The sequence below is a fragment of the Artemia sp. Qi Xiang Cuo genome, chromosome 5, assembly GCF_049724085.1.
Source record: "Artemia sp. Qi Xiang Cuo chromosome 5, ASM4972408v1, whole genome shotgun sequence".
NCBI lineage: Eukaryota > Metazoa > Arthropoda > Branchiopoda > Anostraca > Artemiidae > Artemia > Artemia sp. Qi Xiang Cuo.
The window spans coordinates 44,152,592-44,168,732 of NC_142798.1; the positions used below are offsets into that span (position 1 = coordinate 44,152,592).

The window sequence follows — 16,141 nt, forward strand, 5'->3', positions numbered from 1 at the left end:
AACGTAGAACAAGGTCTTGTCAATTGCTCCATGGGGTATGTCAAAGGTTTCAAGATGTCAGCAGCCAATATTGCTGTCTGCGTTCAAGTACAATTCGACGGTCAAGACAGAATCGTAGAGATTGATCGCGAAATAGTTAGATTCGAAGCACTAAAAGAAGTGTACTACACTCGTAAACAATTTCCTCTCACTCTGGCCTACGCCATCACGATTCACAAATCCCAAGGGCTAAGTCTCCAAACTGCACTAGTTGACGCAGGCGATCGCTGCTTTGGGCCAGGCATGATCTATGTAGCTTCTCGCGAGTCACAATGAGCGAAGGTCTTCACCTGATCGATCTTGACAAAACCAAAATTTGTGCAGACACAGAAGCTCTAGTCGAGTACAATAGGCTTCGACAAAAATACCGTCCCTATCTTCCTCAATTCACAATCGTTAAGCCATTCAAAGATTCCAAAGTTCCCGAGGCGAAAAAGCATCCATTAAAACGGGATACGACCACAACTATTGGCACAGATAAACCGCCTAAAAAGTCCAAATCATCTGCACTCAAAGATAATCGAAGGTCTGGCTCAGCTTCTGGTGTGAAAGCGGAACCCACAAACGCTGAGAGTAAGAAAAAAGCCAACACCAAGAGACTAAACACTGAAAAAGTCAAAAGCTTGATACCCCCCCAAAAAACGGGTATTGAAACAGCTGTCAATCAAGAATATCGCAGTGGCATAGGCCCAGGTCGACGAGGCCTCAGAAACACAGACGGCTCAGCGTTTTATGCAAATGCAGCAATGCAGTGCCTTTTTGCCATGCAACGCAATCTTTTTGACGTACTCTCTTTAATGCATGGTCCCCTTGCAGAAGAACTTAAACGCTTGGCAGCCAGTTCACTGAAAACGTACGAAACAATGGACGCTGTTCGTAAACTCCTACCGCCGCAGTACAAGTACCAAAGCAGAGATCAGCAATCATTGTGCGAATTTTGGTTTCACCTATTCCAACAGCTCGACGCAGAAAATCGAGCCAATGACGTGAGTGCCTTGCGATCTCTCTACCAATACAAAATCCATTGATTCAATGTATGTAGCACATGTCACTGGTCTAGAACCTCAGTACATCTCGAAGGCACTCCCGACTGTCCCTTCCCAATCCCAGGTGTACTCAATCCAAACGAGCCCGCAATCAACGAAGTTATCGACAACAGCGATATATCTTTCAATTCGGTTCTAATCCCGAAACAGCCTGGTGAAACATGTCCCAACGATCACGTCACCAAACTGAGAACATTTGTCACTGAAACTCCCGAATTTTTAGCTCTAAATTTGGACAGGCGAACACTCAGACACAAGATCACGCGCCGCGTTGTTGACTTTGATCCGGAAAAAATTATTCTGCATCGAACAGAAGACGTGGACCTCACGCATGGCAACATCTACAACCTCGATACAATGTCGTCAATACATTATCGTGCAATCACCGTTGCTATTCATTCCGGCTCCAGCTTTGGAAATCAAGCCAACTAATAGGTTTCCCGAATAAAACTGGATGGCGATGGGTGTAATTGAAACGACTCTGAAGTTCGAGTCATCAAAAATGCTTCGGAAATAGACTTTTCAGGTATGACATTCATGGTGCTCCAAAAATTATAGTTCAGTAATTAACGACACTTTTAGTCTCGTTTCAGGCTCTAATGGTCTCCAAAAGCAACAAACTTGTAAAACAATCTGTTTTTCTGAAAACAATTGCCCACATTTGTTTTTCTAAAGACAACAAAAACAATCGTCCATGATCTGCCGCGGTTAGGGAGCGAAGGTCTTCACCTGATCGATCTTGACAAAACCAAAATTTGTGCAGACACAGAAGCTCTAGTCGAGTACAATAGACTTCGACAAAAATACCGTCACCATCTTCCTCAATTCACAATCGTTAAGCCCTTCAAAGTTTCCAAAGTTCCCTAGGCGAAAAAAGCAACCATTAAAACGGGATACGACCACAACTATTGATACAGATAAACCGCCTAAAAATTCCAAATCATCTGCACTCAAAGATAATCGAAGGTCTCGCTCAGCTTCTAGTGTGAAAGCGGACCTCACAAACGCTCAGAGTAAGAAAAAAGCCACCACCAAGAGACTAAACACTGAAAAAGTCACAAGCTTGATACCCCCCCCAACACACGGGTAGTGAAACAGCTGTCAATCAAGAATATCGCAGTGGCATAGGCCCAGGTCGACGAGGCCTCATAAACACAGACGGCTCAGCGTGTTATGCAAATGCAGTAATGCAGTGCCTTTTTGCCATGCAACGCAATCTTTTTGACGTACTCTCTTTAATGCATGGTCCCCTTGCAGAAGAACTGAAACGCTTGGCAACCAGTTCACTGAAAACGTACGAAAACAATGGACGCTGTTCGTAAACTCCTACCGCCGCAGTACAAGTACCAAAGCAGAGATCAGCAATCATTGTGCGAATTTTGGTTTCACCTATTCCAACAGCTCGACGTAGAAAATTGATCCAATGACGTGAGTGCCTTGCGATCTCTCTACCAATACAAAATCCATTGATTCAGTGTATGAAGCACATGTCACTGGTCTAGAACCTCAGTACATCTCGAAGGCACTCCCAACTGTCCCTTCCCAATCCCAGGTGTACTCAATCCAAACGAGCCCGCAATCAACGAAGTTATCGACAACAGCGAAATATCTTTCAATTCGGTTCTAATCCCGGAATAGCCTGGTGAAACATGTCCCAACGATCACGTCACCAAACTGAGAACATTTGTCACTCAAACTCCCGAATTTTTAGCTCTAAATTTGGACAGGCGAATACTCAAACACAAGATCACGCGCCATGTTGTTGACTTTGATCCGGAAAAAATTATTCTGCATCGAACAGAAGACGTGGACCTCACGCATGACAACATCTACAACCTCGGTACAATGTCGTCAATACATTATCGTGCAATCGCCGTTGCTTTTCATACGGGCTCCAGGTTTGTAAATAACGGCCACTACTTTGTGTACCGAAGAACAGTGGACGGCGCTTGTTTTAAATGCAACGACTCTGAAGTTCGAGTCATCAAAAATGCTTCAGAAATAGACTTTTCAGGTATGACATTCATGGTACTCCAAAAATTATAGTTCAGTAATTAACATCACTTTTAGTCTCGTTTCAGGCTCTAATGGTCTCCAAAAGCAACAAACTTGTAAAACAATCTGTTTTTCTGAAAACAATTGCCCACATTTGTTTTTCTAAAGACAACAAAAACAATTGTCCATGATCTGCCGCGGTTAGGCAGGGAGACTACCATTTCTTCCTCGTATTCTGTTGTCTGTCGTCGGTCATATCTTCCATATTTAAAAACCAGACTCAACCCAGAAAGAGCAGTAAGCCAAAAAACGGTCCAAACACACACCAGAGTACAAACAGTGGCGCCTCAACGTGGCGGGGACGTGGCAACGGGTTGCAATTACGCTAAATATAATCGTAAATGCAAGCCGGCTAACATCACTGTTTCCACATTCCTTTCCTAGTTTTACAGATTGGTAAGACACACCCACATAAGGGATATCTTGCGGGTTGCACTTGAAACTGATTGTGCACCACATTTTGGAAGTCTTCTCTTCATGCATAAATTATTTGAAAAAAAACTACGTTTTCTAAAGAGTTAAAGAGGCTGAGTTACAAGGTCAACCCTTAAAACGTACAGGGATTAGGAGGCACAGTTGGGGGGCTGTTAAAGAGGCTGAGTCACAAGTTCGAACCTTAAAACGTACAGGGATTAGGAGGCACCCTGTACGACGTGATTTGAGTATTCAGGAATTAAAAGCCTTAACACAAGAATGTTCAAGAGCGGGAGGTTTGGGGGGCGGCAGCCCCCCAACTTTAACTCCTGACACGATCAGCTAACAGTTAGTCAAGCAATAATAAGTAATAAACTGTACAAAAACGTGCAGAAATTATTTGAAAAAACTACGTTTTCTAAAGAGTTAAAGAGGCTGAGTTACAAGGTCGAACCTTAAAACGTACAGGGATTAAGAGGCACAGTTGAGGGGCTGCCGCCCCCAAAACCCCGCTTTCGCAGCCTTTAAATAAAAAAAAAGTTTTTTAAACTGAAAGTAAGGAGCGACATTAAATCTTAAAACGAACAGAAATTATTCCGTATATGAAAGGGGCTTTGCCCTCCTCAACGCCTCGCTATTTACGCTAAAGTTTTTATTGTTTAAAAAAAAAGAGTGTTGAGAAAGTCAAACTTTAGCGTAAAGAGCGGAGCGTTGAGGAGGGCACAGCCCCTTTCATATACAGAATAATTTCTGTTCGTTTTAAGATTTAATGTCGCTCCTTACTTTCAGTTTAAACACTTTTTATTTATTTAAAGGCTGCTTGGGGGCGGCAGCCCCCCAACTGTGCCTCCTAATCCCTGTACGTTTTAAGGTTCGACCTTGTAACTCAGCCTCTTTAACTCTGTAGAAAACGTAGTTTTTTTCAAATAATATTACAATAAAACTAATGCAAATAAATCAACTGTTTATATTTCCTTAAGTTTGTAACATTACAGAAAAAAAAACAATATAGGAGTTTTGATACCATAAAATCAAACCTTTTAAGGACACTTTTAACAGTATAAAAGTAAAGCATTTTTGGATTGTAGCTTTATTTATTTTTTTCGTTTAATTTGGTATCAATTCTGCACAATGACCTTAGTTCAATGATTGACTGTCGTTTTGGATCTGAATTAAATATAAAAAAAACAAGTTTTTTCACTGAAAGTAAGGAGCGACGTTAAAACTTAAACACGAACAGAAATTATTCCTTATATGAAAACGGTTTTCCCCTTCTCAACGCCTCGCTCTTTACCCTAAAGTGTTTTATTCTTTTAAAAAATAGAGTTGTGAGAAAGAGTCAAACTTTAGCGTAAAGAATGGGGCGTTGAGGAGGGGACAGCCTCTTTCATATACGGAATAATTTCTGTTCGTTTTAAGTTTTAATGTCGCTCCTTACTTTCAGTAGAACACTTTTTTTTATTTAATTTCTGAATGTTTTTAAATTAATGCAGGTTTTGATTTTGGCTCACCGTACACGAATAATTGAAACAAAATTTCCATATTAATTTTACTTTTTTGGCTAAATGGCTTTCTCGAAAGTTGTTTAATTCTATTTATGAACGTTTTTGTTAGTAATAAATATTCGTAACTTACGAATTAACTTACGTAACGAACTTCTATATTCGTATATTTTTATTAAGTATATTAGGGGGTTCGCCCCCTAGTCAATACCTCGCTCTGTACGATAAAGTTCGAATTTGTTTTCCAATTCTTTAAGAATGACCCCTTAATCACAAAGGGCGTTAATTAGATTAAATAGCTCTTATGAAAGTACTAAAAAAAAGCTAGTGTAAAGAGCGAGGTATTCAGTAGGGGGTGAACCCAATCATATACGTAATAGTTTCTGTTCGTTTTAAGTTTTGATGTTGAAAAGTTTTCAGTTGAAAACTTGTTTTTCTTTATTTAATTTCTCATCGTTTTCTTTAAATAATGCTGGGAAGTCCGGCGCCCCCTTCATAACAATATCCCTTCCCCATGGAAAGATCCCACGTTTTGCCCGATCCCCAACCCACTACCAGAAAAAATCCCCCCTGAAAATGTCTGTATACTTCCCAATACCAATACTAATGCAAACATTGGACAAAGTTAATAACTTACAGCCCTTCCCCCGGGGACTGTGGGGGATTCAGTCATCCTGAAAGACATAGTTATTATGTTTTTCGATCATGCTGAACAAAATGGCTATCTAAAAATTTTGATCGGGTGACTTTGGGAAAAAAGAGCGTGGGAGGGGGCCTAGTTGCCCTTCATTTTTTTGGTCACTTAAAAAGGGCACTAGAACTTTTAATTTCCGTTCGAATGAGCCCTCCCGCGATATTCTAGGACCACTGGGTCGATACGATCACCCCTGGAAAAAAAACAAATAAGCATCCGTGATCTTTCTTCTGGCAAAAAAATACAAAATTCCACATTTTTGCAGATAAAAGCTTGAAACCTCTACAGCAGGGTTCACTGATATGCTGAATTTGATGGTATAATTTTCATTAAGGTTTTACGACTTTAAGGGGACTTTTTCCTCTTTTTTCGAAAGTAAGGCAAATTTTCTCAGGCGCTCCGTTTTTTTAGAGTTTCGGTTACTGTTGAGCCGGGTCGCTCCGTACTTACCTTTCATTACCACGAACTGTTTGAAAGGACATTTCATGATTATTTTGTAGGCAAGTTCGAAGTGTCAATACATAGTCGCTTTAGAATTCATATCACAACTTAAAACTCTCCGTTTTATAGAGAGAAATAACTGGATTTCCAGAGTTCATAATACGGTTGATGTGTTCTTCATTCCGAACAATACTAGGTGAGACCAAGATATTACCTGGTCAATCAATCAATTATTTTATATGCTGTGTAATGACTTTATACTTATCATTTTTCTGCCTATGTTTTTAAGATAATTTTAATTGTATACTGAAAGTTACCAATTTCACAGCTCCTGTAGGACTATGAAAAGCGTTATAGATTAGTTTGCTGTTGTGAGGCTACGTATTTCTTTTGACTCCTAAACCAATATTCTTGTTTTTTATACTTGGCTTTTTTGTGTTTTTAGTAAAGCGCTAGTTTTCTGTAATGCTAAAAACATAGGAAACATTACCAGTTGATTTATTTGCATTAGTTTTATTGATATATATTAGATAGGCTGTGAAGTAATAATGAAAGAAAAACTTTTCTTTAATTAATTCCCATTAATAGTCTGTTGTTTTTGCTCCTTTTCAAAACTGTTGTGAAAAAAAGGACATATGTGATCTTGATTTCACTTACAGGGGGGAATCTCCAGAATTTTTGTTGGGGGGACAAGAGGAGCCCATATCCGGATAGTCAAGGGGGGCAGGGGATATATAATATTTTTTCTCCGCTTTATTGGGGGATGACATTATTATCGATGACATTACTGATAACCGATGACATTATTATCCCAGAGAAGTGCAAAGAACGTCTACATAAACTCCTTGATGAAATCAACACGAAGACGAAACGCGTTGACATCGAATTCACCCCTTCAGATCAAGTGCGGTTATGAGGAGTTGGTACAAGTGGTCGAATTTAAATACCTGGGGAGGATAATTGAAAACACTTTTATTGTTTCAAAAAATAAAGTTGTGAAACAACTTTATACGTAAAGAGCTGTTAAGGAGGGGACAGCCCTTTTCATATACGGAATGATTTCTATTCTTTTGAAGTTTTAATTTCGCTCCTTACTTGAGTTTGACTCGGTTATTTATTGTAATTTCTATTCGTTTTGGGTTTAATTTATTTCTCGATGCTGATTTGTGGTAGTTTCACGCTTAGTAGATTATTTGATTTTATTTTTGCTCATTTTTGGTTTAATGGAGTTCTTTACTTTTCTTTGAAAAACTTATTTTGTGGAAAAAGTTTTTTAATTAATTTCTGTTCGTTTTATATTGACATAGTCTTTTCAGGGAAAAAGAAAATAACACTTCAAATCTTTTTGTTTTTTTAAGACTTTATGATTTGGCGTGCTATTTGTATGCTGGAGAAAAATTTTCAGCAATTTTTAACAACATACATCCTTTAAAAATCTTGACACAAATAGTAGTGTTTAATTTAGTTTCATACCTCCTCTAGTTGACCTAGAATTAAAAATTTGATACCATTCGCAAATAAAAATCTGTTTACTTTCTTTGATAGCTTGGATACACTTACGCTATTATGATTTGGTTAAAATTTAAGAGCAGAAGTAGCCCCGAAAGTTTGAACATAATAACTTAAGTCGTTCTTGGGATACCGCTGAGATGCCTTATTGGGAATTAGCATTAACACAGTGCATTTTGATTTAATCTTAAGGCAACATTTCGTTTTTAAGCATAATGGATAAATGGTAGGGTGGTCGTGGGAGGGGGACTAGCTGCCCGCCATTCACTTTCGACTATTTACAAAGGCATTAGCCCTTTCTATTTTCAATCGAATGAGCCCTTTTCGAAGTTCCTACGGCAACTCCTTCGATAAGAAGTGCCCTGGGCCAAAAAAAAAAAAAAAAAAATAATAATACATTGTAGGCCTACTCACATCGATCTTTACTATAAAAATGGCAAGCCTTCCCATCACTTTCGACTAATAAAAAGGGCACTAGCCCTTTGAATCTCTAATCGAATGAGCCTTTTTGAAGTTTCTACGACAACGCTTTCTATGAAAACCTTATATGCCCCAAGGGCATAAATTACAACACTTGCCTTAAGGGTTGGGGGGTTATCATCCTCAAAGACCTAATTTCTAAAACTTTAAACTACGCTGAACAAAATGGCTCTCTCAAAATTTGTTATTGGATGTGTTTGGAGAAAAGGTGGGCGTGAGAGGGGGGTTAATTGCCGTCCAATCACTTTCAACCATTAAAAGGGGCACTACTCCTTTGAATATCTTTTCGAATGAGCCTCTTTGAAGTTTCTACAACAACGCTTTCTGTAAAAACCTTATATGCCCCCAGGTCATAACTTACAACCCTTGCCCTGAGGGCTGTGAGGGAGTGTTCTCCTCAAAACATAATGTCTATATGGAAATTATCTACGCTGAACAAAATGGCTATTTCAAAAGTTTGATTGGATGTTTTTTGGGGAAATGGTGGGCGTGGAAGAAGTGTTAGTTGCCTTCCAACCACTTTCGACTATTAAAAAGGGCGCAAGCCACTCCAATTTCCAATCGAATGAGCCCTTTTCGAAGTTTCTACGACAACACCTTCGATACGAAGTTCCCTGGTCTAAAGAAAAAAGAATAATACATTGTGCCAAGATCGTTCTTTACTTAGGCAGCACGATTGCGCTGCCTATGATACACGGAGTAATTTGAACAAAATGGCAATATCAAAATTTTGACCGAATTCATTTGAGGAAAAAGGGCGTAGGGCGGGGGGGGGCTAGTTTCCTTCCGACCACTTTTGACTCTGAAAATGAAACTAGAATTTTCAACTTCTAATCAAATAAACCCCCACCAAAGTTTGTATGACCACTCGTTCCATATACACCTTATATACCCTTAAGGCATAACTTACAACACTTGCCACTGGGCTCTGGGGTTTGTGTCAACCCCAGACTTTTGTTAAATGATCTCGGGTGAACAAAATGGCTATCTTAAGAATTCCATGGGATGCACATGGGTGAAAGAGGACAGGGGGCTATTTGCCCTCAGGTCCGTTTTGATTCATAAAAAGGGAACTAGAACTTTCAATTTCTAATCGAATGAGCTCTCACCAAAGTCTATGTGACAACCCCTTCCATAAAAACCTTATATGCCTCCGGGGCATAGCTTGCAACACTTGCCCCCAGGTTCTGGGGGTTGTGTAAATCCCAGAGTTTTTGTCATATGATCTTTGGCCTAATTTGAATAAAATGACTACTTCGAAAGTTCGATCAGATGCATGTACGGAAAAGGGTGAGGGGGGGAGCAGTTTATCTTCTGATTCGTTTTTACTCTTAGAAAGGGGAGTAGAACTCAATGTCTAATTATTTGAGCCCCCTCCGAAGTTCATACGACCACCTCTTCCATAAAAATCTTATATGCCCCAATAATAAAATTACAACCCTCCGCACCGGGCGCTGGGGGTTTGTGTTGACTTCGAAGTTTGTATTATCTGATACTTGGACTACTTTGGACAGAGCGGCTATCTCGAAATTTTATGGAAAGGGAGACGTAAAGGGGGATAGATGCCCTCCGATCAATTTTGACAATTAAAAAGGGAATTAGAACTTTCAATTTTCAATCAAATGAGCCCCTTTTGAAGTTTATACGACCACACCTTACATAAGAACCTTATATGCCCCCAGGGCATGACTTACAACACTTAACCCCTGGGCTCTGGGGGGTTATGTTACCCCGAAGTTTTTATTATCTGATCTTTTAACTATTTTTAACAAAATTCCTGTCTCAAAATTTTTATCAGATGTATTTGGGGATAAAAGGGTGTGGAGGGGGGCTGGTTTTCCTCTGATTATGGTTGACTCTTAAAAAGGGCACTATAACTTCCAATTTTCAATTGAATGAGCCCCCTCCAAAATTTATACGACCACCCCTTCCATATTAAGTACCTCTGGAAAAAAAAAAATAATAAAATATTGAAACCTTATATCCCTTACTACAGGCAACACTATTGCGTTGCCTTTGATCCGTTTTTTTTCGTCAAATATTTTCGTTGACCTTATAAAACTCCATTGTTTTTTTTTTCTTTTCTTTGGTTTTTATTCTTTGTTAAGGCCAACTAACTTCGTAAAAAATTTTCCCAAAATAATTTCTCAGCAAGGTTACGTATTTCTTGGGTGTCAATAATCTTTGATCACGTCTATTTCATATTATTCTTGGAAAAGCATTAATCAGATAGGTTTTATCATTCAGGTAAGGGGGATCAGTGGAATACTATAGGGGAGGGGCACAGCTAATTAATTTTAAATCTTAGTTTTTTCTCTTTATCTGAGAGATGAGATTCTTTGCAATGATATGGGTTGTTTTTTATTGAATTAATTAAAAAAAAACTTTCTGAAAAATAAGTTTTTCAAAGAAAAGTAAAGGCCATTTTAAACTTAAGATCAGCAGATAAAAATGCCTTTTAAAATTCAAACTCAAAATTACCAGAAATTACTATTAAAGAAAAAATAAAACTCAAGACGAACAGAAATTAAATAAACAATCATTGCAAAAACATACAACAGGCACTAATAAAAATGAATACATAAATCTTAAAGCGGGTAATGCTTAGATTGAATATGAATATCAAGCTTAAAACGAAAAAAAATATTTTCCTATTGAATTATAAATGAAACTAAAAACGAACAGAAAGTAAATAAACAATCAATGCAAACAAACATACAATAGATATTAATTTAAATTAATAAATAAATATTAAAACTAGTGAAACTTATATTGAATATGCAAATCAAGCTTGAAACGAACAAAAATCACTACAAACAAGAGTTTGGGTATGACCTCCTTCTCTCACTGTAAAAGTCTAAGACCTAGTATGTCATTGGCGCTTTACTGAATACCAATTTTATGACAAATATTTTCTTTTGTACTTAACATTGAAAATAAACATTAAAATTATAGTAACATTTTGAACTCATGAGCTTTCAGCAATTATTATCATTATACATCAAATATTCAGTTTAATTTATTAGCACTTTTTAAAGTTGTTAAAGACGAATATAGTTTCCCTACAAACAAGTGTTTGGCCTCCTTTCCTAACTGTAAATAAAAACAAAAAGCCTTCTGCGTCATTGGCGCTTAACTGAAAACGAATTATATTACAAATATTTTCTTTTTCCAGTTCTTACAGTATTGAAAATAAAAATATAATAACAGTGAAATAAATTCTTGAACTGATGGATCTTTCAACAATTAATATCATTATACATCTAATATTCAATTTGATGTTGTTTATACTTTCCAAGACTGTTCAAGACGCATATAGTTTTCAGTAAAGTGGCTAATGGCTACCTCAAATTTTTTATCAGATGTATTTGTGGAAAAGGGCTTGGGCGGGGGGGGGGGAAGTTGCCCCATGATCAATTTTGACTCTTAAAAAGGGCACTAGAACTCTCGATTTCCAATCGAATGAGCCCCATTTGAAGTTTATACGACGATTTCTTCTATATGAAGTGCCTCTGGGAAAAAAAAAATTAGTTTGGGGGAGGCTAGCTGCCCTCCAATCGCTTTTGACTCTTAAAAAGTGAATTACATCTATCAATTTCCAATCAAATGAGCCCTCTAGGAATTTTATACCAGAATCCCTTCCATAGCAACCATATATGCCCCCAGGGCATAACTTACAACGCCTACCCCCGGGCCCTGGGGGGCTGTGTCAACACCGGAGTTTTTTTTGTAATCAGAACTTTTGAACTATTTTTAACATAATGTCTATCTCTTAAATTTTTATCTGATGCATTTAGGGCGTGGAGAAGGGGGGGGGGTTGGCTAGTTGCCCTCCGATCTCTTTTGACTCTTAAAAAGTGAACAAGATCTTTCAATTTCAAATCAAATGAGCCCTCTCCGAAGTTTATATGAGCATCCCTTTCATAAGAACTATATATGCCCCTAGAGCATTACTCATAACGCCTGTCTCCGGGCCCTGGCGCGTTCCGTTGACACAGGAATTCTTCTTGTCTGACCTTTGAACTATTTTTAATGAAATGGCTCTTATAAAATTTTTATCGGATGGGCTCGGGGAAAAAAGGGTGTGGGGGGGGGGCTAGGTGCCCTCGGATATCTTTTGACTCTTAAAAATTAAACTAGAACTTTCAATTTTCAATCGAATGAGCCTCCCCTGAAGTTTATATGAGCATCCCTTTCATAAGAACCATATACGCCCCCAGGACAACACTTACAACGCCTATCCCCAGGGATATGGGGGGCGTTTTTTTTTTATAAATTTTGAAAAATTTAAAAAACACTGGCTATCTCGAAATTTGTAGTTGACGGGTTTGGGGAAGAAAGAGCGTGGGGGGGGGGGGTAGTTTAACTCTCGTGACTTGAAAATAGAATTATAACTTTGAGGTTCAAATCACATGAGCTCCTTATGGATCTAATATGAGAACCCTTTTCATATAAATAAGATCTAGTCGCATGGTATAACTTTGATGACCTGCCCATGTGCTCTGGGGGGGTTGCTTTAAGACGTGAATTTCATTTACTTCGCAGCGGAACTATTTTTTTAACTGTAGTTCTATATAAAAATTTGACGATCAGGGATTATGAAAAAGAAAGCGGGGGGGGGATATCTTCCCTCGGATCTCTTTTGACTATTTAAAAGTGAGCTAGAACTTTCAATATCCAATAAAATGAGCCCTCTCTAAAGTTTATACGAACATCTCTTCCATAAGACCCATTTATACCCCAAGGGCATAACTTATAACGCCTGCCCCAAGGCCCTGGTGTGTTTTGTCAACACGGGAATATTTGTTATTAGATCTTTGAACTATTTTTTAAAAAAAATAGCTATCTTAAAATTTTTATTGGATGCATTTGAAAAGATAGGGTTTAGGGGGGTGGGGGCGCGGAGTACCCTCCAATATCTTATGACACTTAAAAATGGAACTATAACAATTTCCAATAAAATGAGCCCTCTGAAGTTTATTCGACAATGTCGTCTATACAAAACCTTATATGCCCCCAGGGCATAACTTACAACCCTTGCCCTGAGGGTTGTGGGGGAGTTGTCATCCTCAAAGACCTAATTTCCAGAACTTAAAACTACGTTTCATAAAACGGATGTCTCAAAATTTTAATTGGAAGTGTTTGGGGAAAAGGTAGGCGTGAGAGGGGGGTTAGTTGCCCTCAAATTACTTTTGACTATTAAAAAGGGCACTAGCCCTTTGAATTTCCTATCGAATGAGCCTTTTTTGAAGTTTCTCAACAACGCCTTCTATAAAAACCTTATATGCCCCCAGGGTGTAACTTAAAACCCTTGCCTTCAGGGTTGTGGGGGATTGTCCTCCTCAAAAACATATTTTCTATCTGGAAATCAACTACGCTGAACAAAATGGTTATCTCGAAATTTGTAGTTGACGGGTTTGGGGAAGAAAGAGCGTGGGTTGGGGGCTAGTTTAACTCTCTTGACTCTTAAAAAGTGAACTCGAACTTTCAATTTCCAATCAAATGAGCCCTCTATGAAGTTTATACGAGCATCCCTTTCATAAGAACCATACATGCCCTTAGGGCATAACTTCAAACGCCATCCCCTGTGCCCTGGGGGATTCTATTGACACCGGAGTTTTCTTATCAGACTTTTGAACTACTTTTTTTAACAAGATGTCTATCTCAAATTTTTATCAGATCGGTTTTGAAAAAAGAGCGTGGGGGGGGTGGCTTTCATCCGATCGATTTTGACTATTAAAAAGTGAGCCCGAACTGTAAATATCAAATAAAATGAGCCGTTTCTGAATTTTATACGAAAATCCTTTTCATAAGACCTATTTATGCCCCCAGTGCATAACTTATACCACCTGCCCCCGGACCCTGGTGGGTTTTGTCTACAACGGAATTTTTGTTATTAGATCTTTGAACTATTTTTTAAAAAAAATAGCTATATTAAAATTTTTATTGGATGCATTTGGGAAGATATGGTTTAGGGGGGGGGGGGAGCTGGTTACCCTCCAATATCTTTTGACGCTTAAAAAGTGAACTAGAACTTTCAATTTCCAATCAGATGAGCCCTCTGAAGTTTATACGACAATGTTGTCTATACAGAACCTTATATGCCCCCAGGGCATAACTTACAACCCTTGCCCTGAGGGTTGTGGGGGAGTTGTCATCCTCAAAAACCTAATTTCCAGAACTTAAAACTACGTTTCATAAAATGGATGTCTCAAAATTTTAATTGGAAGTGTTTGGGGAAAAGGTAGGCGTGAGAGGGGGATTAGTTGCCCTCAAATTACTTTTGACTATTAAAAAGGGCACTAGCCCTTTGAATTTCCTATCGAATGAGCCTTTTTTGAAGTTTCTCGACAACGCCTTCTATAAAAACCTTATATGCCCCCAGAGTGTAACTTAAAACCCTTGCCTTGAGGGTTGTGGGGGATTGTCCTTCTCAAAAACATATTTTCTATCTGGAAATCAACTACGCTGAACAAAATGGCTATCTCAAAATTTTGACTGGATGTGTTTGGGGGAATGATGGGCGTTGGGGGGGATAGTTGCCCTCCATTCACCTTCGATTATTAAAAAGGCACTAGCCCTTTGAATTTCTAATCGATTGAGCCTTTTTTGAAGTTCCTACGACAACGCCTTCTATAAAAATCTTATATGACCCCAGGGCATAAGTTAAAACTCTTGCCCTGAGGGTTGTGGGGGATTGTCCTCCTCAAAAACATATTTTCTATCTGGAAGTCAACTACGCTGAACAAAATGGCTATACCAAAATTTTAATTGGATGTGTTTGGGGGAATGATTGGCGTGGGGGGGGGGCTAGTTGCGCTCCAATAACTTTCGATTATTAAAAATGGGACTATCGCTTTGAATTTCCAATCGAATGAGCCTTTTTTGAAGTTTCTACGACAACGCCGTCTATAAAAACCTTATATGCCCCCAGGGCATAACTTAAAACCCTTTCCCTGAGGGTTGTGGGGGAGTGTCCTCCTCAAAAACATATTTTCTATCTGGAAAACAACTACGCTGAACAAAATGTCTGTCAAAATTTGATTGGATGTGTTTGGGGAAATGATGGGCGTGGGGGGGGGAGCTAGTTGCCCTCCAATCACTTTTGACTACTAAAAAGGGCACTAGCCCTTTGAATTCCCAATTGAATGAGCCTGTTTTGAAGTTTCTACGACAACGCCTTCTATAAATTCCTTATATGCCCCAAGGGCATAACTTAAAACCCTTGCCCTGAGGTTTGTGGTGGAGTGTCCTCCTCAAAAATATATTCCTATCTGGAAATCAACTATGCTGAACAAAATGGCTATATCAAAATTTTGATTGTATGTGTTTGGGGGAATAATGGGCGTGGGGGGGGGGCTTGTTGCCCTCCAATCACTTTTGACTATTAAAAAGGGCACTAGCCCTTTGAATTTCTAATCGATTGAGCCTGTTTTGAAGTTTCTACGACAACCCCTGCTATAAAAACCTTATATGCCCCCCGGGCATAACTTAGAACCCTTGCCCTGAGGGCTGTGGTGAAGTGTCCTCCTAAAAAATATATTTTCTATCTGGAGATCAACTACGCTGAACAAAATGGCTATCTCAAAATTTTGCTTGGATGTGTTTGGGGGAACAATGGGCGTAGGGGGGGGGGGGAGTTGCCCTCCAATCATTTTCGATTAGTAAAAAGGGCACTAGAACTCTCGATTTCCAATCGAATGAGCCCCCTTTGAAGTTTCTACGACGACCCCTTCCCTATGAAGTGCCTCTGGGAGAATAATAATAATAATAATAATAAATAAATAATAAAACATTGGAGCCGTATGGCCTTTACCATAGGCAACGCTACAGCGTTGCCTCTGATAATGGGGATCTCCAACCCCTTGTGTGCAGGTATGGAGGGAGAAGCGGTCTTTGAATTAGGAAAATGAAGCATCTTCCAACTTAACTGGAGACTGAACCGAATGATTACTTGTGAA

At 38.8% G+C, this 16,141-nt stretch overlaps 1 protein-coding gene across 2 annotated transcripts in view; it reads left to right on the forward strand.

Annotated features, from left to right (window-relative positions):
• Nucleotides 1-16,141, forward strand: part of LOC148952171 (ankyrin repeat and BTB/POZ domain-containing protein 2) — a 321,201-nt gene that overhangs the window by 69,068 nt on the left and 235,992 nt on the right. The gene's annotated exons all lie outside the window — the stretch shown is intronic.